Below are 5,062 nucleotides of genomic sequence, written 5' to 3'. Positions count from 1 at the left end.
GGTGACATAGTGATTTTTTTCTTACCAGAGAAGTTATAGGTTCACAGAAAAATCATGCATAAAACACATAAAATACAGAGTTCCCGTTTACCACCTGTATTAGTCTGCCAAGGGGCTGTCAACGCAAAGTACCATAAATCTGCTGGCCTTTTTTTTTTTTTTAAAGGATGCTCCAGGGATTGAACCTGGGACCTTGTCCTTGGGAAGCAGGCACTCGACCACTGAGCTACACCCGCTTCTCCTGTTGGTTTTTATAAAGAGTATTTACTTGGGGTAAAAGCTCACAGTTATAAGGCCATAAAAAGTCCAACTCAAGGTTGCTCTCTCACTAAAGTCAGTTGCCATGTGTTGAAGCAAGATGGTCGCCAATCTCATCTCTGCCCTTCTGGCCTTTCTCTACCTTTTTTTTTTTTAAAGATTTACTTTTTATTTATTTCTCTCCCCTTCCCGCCCCCCCTGCCAGTTGTCTGCTCTCTCTGTCCATTCGCTGTGTGTTGTTCTGTGTCCACTTGTGTCAGCAGCACCCGAAACCTGTATCTCGTCTTGTTGCATCATCTTGCTGTGTCAGCTATTTGTGTGCTTGGCACAATTCCTGGGCAGGCTGCACTTTCTTTTGTGTTGGGCGGCTTTCCTTACGGGGTGCACTCCTTGCGCGTGGGGCTCCCCTACACGGGGGACACCCCTGCATGGCACGGCAATCCTTGCACACATCAGCACTGAGCATGGGCCAGCTCCACATGGGTCAGGGAGGCCCAGGGTTTGAACCCTGGACCTCCCATGTGGTAGGCGGACGCTCTAACCACTGAGCCAAGTCCTCTTCCCTTCTCTACCTCTTGAGGCGCTGTGGACCCAGCCTGTTGAGACTTCAGGCTTAAGTGAAGTCCTTTCTCTCCTGGCATAGGGCTTTTTTTCTCTCTGGGTCTCTCATATCAGTCTTGGTTGTCCTGGTTTCTTCCAAATCTCAGCAGTAAGCTATCAGGCGAAATGGCTCCTCTCTCCCCAGGGCTTCAGCTATTTGTACTTTCTCCTGTCACATGGCAGGATCAAAAATGAACTCTCTCTTCCTGTGCATCCCTATGAGTTTCCATTTATATCAGACCCACCAAGCAAGTGGGGATTCCATCTGAGTCATACAAATACTGTATGATTGCATTACTATGAACCAAATATGGGAAGCACACTTGGTCCAGTGGTTAGGGCGTCCGTCTACCACATGGGAGGTCCAGGGTTCAAACCCCGGGCCTCCTTGACCTGAGTGGAGCTGGCCCATGCGCAGTGCTGATGCGCGCAAGGAGTGCCATGCCACGCAGAGGTGTCCCCACATAGGGGAGCACCACGTGCAAGGAGTGCGCCCCGTAAGGAGAGCCGCCCAGTGTGAAAGAAAGTGCAGCCTGCCCAGGAATGGCGCCACACACACAGAGAGCTGACACACAAAAAGAAACACAGATTCCCGAGCCGCTGACAACAACAGAAGTGGACAAAGAAAAATACACAGCAAATAGACACAGAGAACAGACAACTGGGGTGGGGGCGGGGAGGGAGGAGGGGGGAAGAGGGAAGGGGAGAGAAATAAAACAAATCTTAAAAAAAAAATGAACCAAATATATTGTGTAACGTATTGTATGATTCAAAAATTTTTATATGTATCCATTACATTTAATTGAGAAATGTATCTCTTTATTCAACTGTGTTTTTAAAAAATTTTTGTTTATATTTTCAATTATTAAATATACAAAATAAAGTAAAAAAAAAACAAACCTTAAAAAGCAGGGAAGCAGACATGGCTCAGCTGATAGAGCATCTGCTTACCATATGGGAGGTCCAGGGTTTGAGCCCCAGGCCCTCCAGACCTGTGTGGTGAGCTGGCCCACATACAGAGCTGCCATATGCAAGGAGTGCCATGCCACGCAGGGGCGCCCCTGCTTGGGGGTGCCCCACATGCAAGGAGTGTGCCCTGCAAGGAGAGCCACCCTGCGTGAAAAAAAGCGCAGCTCGCCCAGGAGTGGTGGTGCATACATGAAGAGCATCGCAGTAAGATGACGTAACAAAAAAGAGATGCAATTTTCTGGTGCCACCAAGGGTGCAAGTGGGCACAGAAGAGCACACAGGAAGTTGACACAGAGAACAGACAACGGGGGTGGGGGGGGGGAAGGAGAGAGAATAAATAAAAATAAATCTTAAAAAAAAAACAGATCTTAATAGGTAAAGCCCTCAACGCAATTTTAACAGGTAATCTACTCAAAGACCCCTTAACTGGATGTATTTTTTATTTTTTTAAAGATTTATTAATTTCTGCCTACCCCCTTGTTGTTGTTTGCATTTGCTGTGTCTGTCCATTGTGTGCTTGTCTTCTTTTTAGGAGACACTGAGCACCGAACCCAGGACCTCCTGTGTGGGAGGGAGGCACCTAATCACTTCAGCCTCCTCCACTCCCTGCTTTGTTGTGTCTGTCATTATGTTTTCCCTTCTTGTGTCTCTTGTTGCATCATCTTGTTGCATCAGCTCGGCGTGCCAGCCCATCATGTCAGTTCGCTGTCTTGCTTGTCTTCTTTAGGAGGTACCAGGAACTGAACCCAGGACCTCCTATGTGGTAGGCCCACTTCCTACCACTTGCCTCAACTGGATTTAAAGTAATCATAGATTCTCACACTCAGAGGAATAGATTAGTTTATAAACAATCTTTCTCTTTTTGGGAGTCATAAATAATTTCAAACTGTCATACCACCCTATTATTAATACCTTGCATTACTGTGGTACATTTGTTAAAATTCATGAAAGAACATTTTTATAATTTTACTATGTATTTTTTAAATTTGAAGGTTTTTATTAGGAAGCAGGAGAGTTAGCTGCTTATTCCTCTCTAACAGTCCAGAGTAGGTCATCAGGCCCAGGAGGGGGAGAGGCTGTCAGTGGCACTGTGGCGTGCTTGGCTGCACTTGCTTAGGCCTAGAAGGAAAGGCAACGGAGACTGGTAGGAACTGATGTCACCAAAACACCAAGAGCCTGGAGAAGAGCCCTCCACCTCCCCTCTACCTCTCCCTGAGGCTGCAGCATGCCAGGACAGAGAATGTCGTTAGAGTGGGGCAGGGCACGGCAGCGCTGCCTGAACCCCTGTCTTCACTGAGTGCTACTTCACTTGCCTGCCTCCCACTCTTTTTGCCGTTTAGTGATTAGGTATTTGAAAAACTAATATACAGCCCATTCAATGGCCATGGAGGGGATTTGGTAAATTACTCTAGCCTGCACCCTTGGAAGTAGACTGTCACCCCACCTACTTGGAAGGCACCAGCCATGCCTCTGATGTGTCCTGTCATGTTTGAGCTCAAAGCTGGGGATTTCTGGGTGTTGAGCAGTGTTTTGCAGATGTCCAGTGGAGTTGTGGCAGCAGCAGCTACAGCTTGTGCACAGGCTCCAGAGAGGACATGGGAGCTGGGGTGTACGTCTTGGGGGCTTAAAGTGCTCCTGCAGGAATTCACGGGTCAAGAAGTGAGTGGCTTGGAAGGGAACGTTCATGGTGAGCTGGGTGGTGTACCTGCAGTGAAAGGCCCCGGCCCCTTCGTTTTGGCACCTTGCCCATAGACACTCTGTTGCTCAGTGGTATGGTGAGCTGTGTACATCTGTGTCCTCTGCTTTACCACTTCCACTGGACTCATGGCTGCACCATGAAGTAATGTGCCCACATACCCAGCTGCACCATTGGCAGCATAGCTCCTGCCCCCAGGGTGGAGTACATCACTCAGTGTCGGTCTTAACTTTTAATAGCTGGAAAAACAGAGGGCATGGGCAGGACCTGCGCCTGGTGCTGAGATGTTCAGGCCCTCCGTTCTTCTAACCCCCCAGAGGGCCTCCAACACATTGTGATGGCAGTGGCCGGGTCAGGCTTTAAGCTCCATATCCAGGTCTTGATGCAGGTGATCGGGCACCAGGTACATCACAGAGTGCTCCAAGATCCTTCCTTGCCTTGGCGCCCGCCACCATGTGTGTAGGGAGAATGACTCCAGTGGGCAGTGCCTCGTTGTCCTCCTGGAGTCTAGATCCTGCCATGCAGGGGGCCAGCAGGCCTTGCCTCCCTGCTGCCGGCCCTCTGGCCCACGCTCTGCTGCAACCACCCCTGCCCCACCTTGGCCCAGGCCCACTCTCCCCTCCACCCCAGCCACACCGCTGCTCCAATCCATCTATCCAGCTGCAGTGCCCACCCTGGCCACTGCTCCACCCCTCCTTCCACCCCCATAATTAATAAGAGTCCATTGTTTACAGTAGAGTTCTCTGCGTTGTATAGTCTTTTTTTTTTTTAACTTTTATTCTAGTAATGTATATATAACCTAAAATTCCCCTTTTAACCACATTCACATGTATAATTCAGTGCTGTTAATTATGTTCACAATCTTGTGCTAACATCACCACCATCCATTATTAAAACTTTACAGTCAACCCATATAGAAACTCTATGCCACTTGAGCATTAATCCCCTATTCTCATTAACCAACCTGGCCACTGGTAACCTATGCTTCAGATTCTGACTCTATGAGTTTGCTTATTCTGATTATTTGATATCCATAAGATCCATAAGCTCATACAATATTTGTCTGGCTTTTTTCATTCAATGTGATGTCTTCAAGGTTTTTCTGTGTTGCTGCATGTATTGAAACTTCATACCTTTGTATGTTGGAGGCCCTCTGGGGGGTTAGAAGAACAGAGGGCCTGAACATCTCAGCACCAGGCGCAGGTCCTGCCCATGCCCTCTGTTTTTCCAGCTATTAAAAGTTAAGACCGGGAAACGGACTTTGGCCCAGTGGTTAGGGCGTCCGTCTACCATATGGGAGGTCCGCGGTTCAAACCCCGGGCCTCCTTGACCCGTGTGGAGCTGGCCATGCGCAGCGCTGATGCGCGCAAGGAGTGCCCTGCCACGCAAGGGTGTCCCCCGTGTGGGGGAACCCCACGCGCAAGGAGTGCGCCCGTGAGGAAAGCCGCCCAGCGTGAAAGAAAGTGCAGCCTGCCCAGGAATGGCGCCGCCCACACTTCCCGTACCGCTGATGACAACAGAAGCGGACAAAGAAACAAG

At 49.0% G+C, this 5,062-nt stretch overlaps 1 pseudogene; it reads right to left on the bottom strand.

Moving 5' to 3' along the window:
- Nucleotides 1–3,132: 3,132 nt before the first annotated feature.
- LOC101413330 (mitoferrin-2 pseudogene) lies at nucleotides 3,133–4,231 on the bottom strand (annotated as a pseudogene).
- Between the last annotated feature and the right edge of the window lie 831 nt (nucleotides 4,232–5,062).

The sequence above is a fragment of the Dasypus novemcinctus genome, chromosome 19, assembly GCF_030445035.2.
Source record: "Dasypus novemcinctus isolate mDasNov1 chromosome 19, mDasNov1.1.hap2, whole genome shotgun sequence".
Classification (NCBI taxonomy): Eukaryota; Metazoa; Chordata; class Mammalia; order Cingulata; family Dasypodidae; genus Dasypus; species Dasypus novemcinctus.
This window is presented reverse-complemented; position numbering and strand designations above follow the sequence as displayed.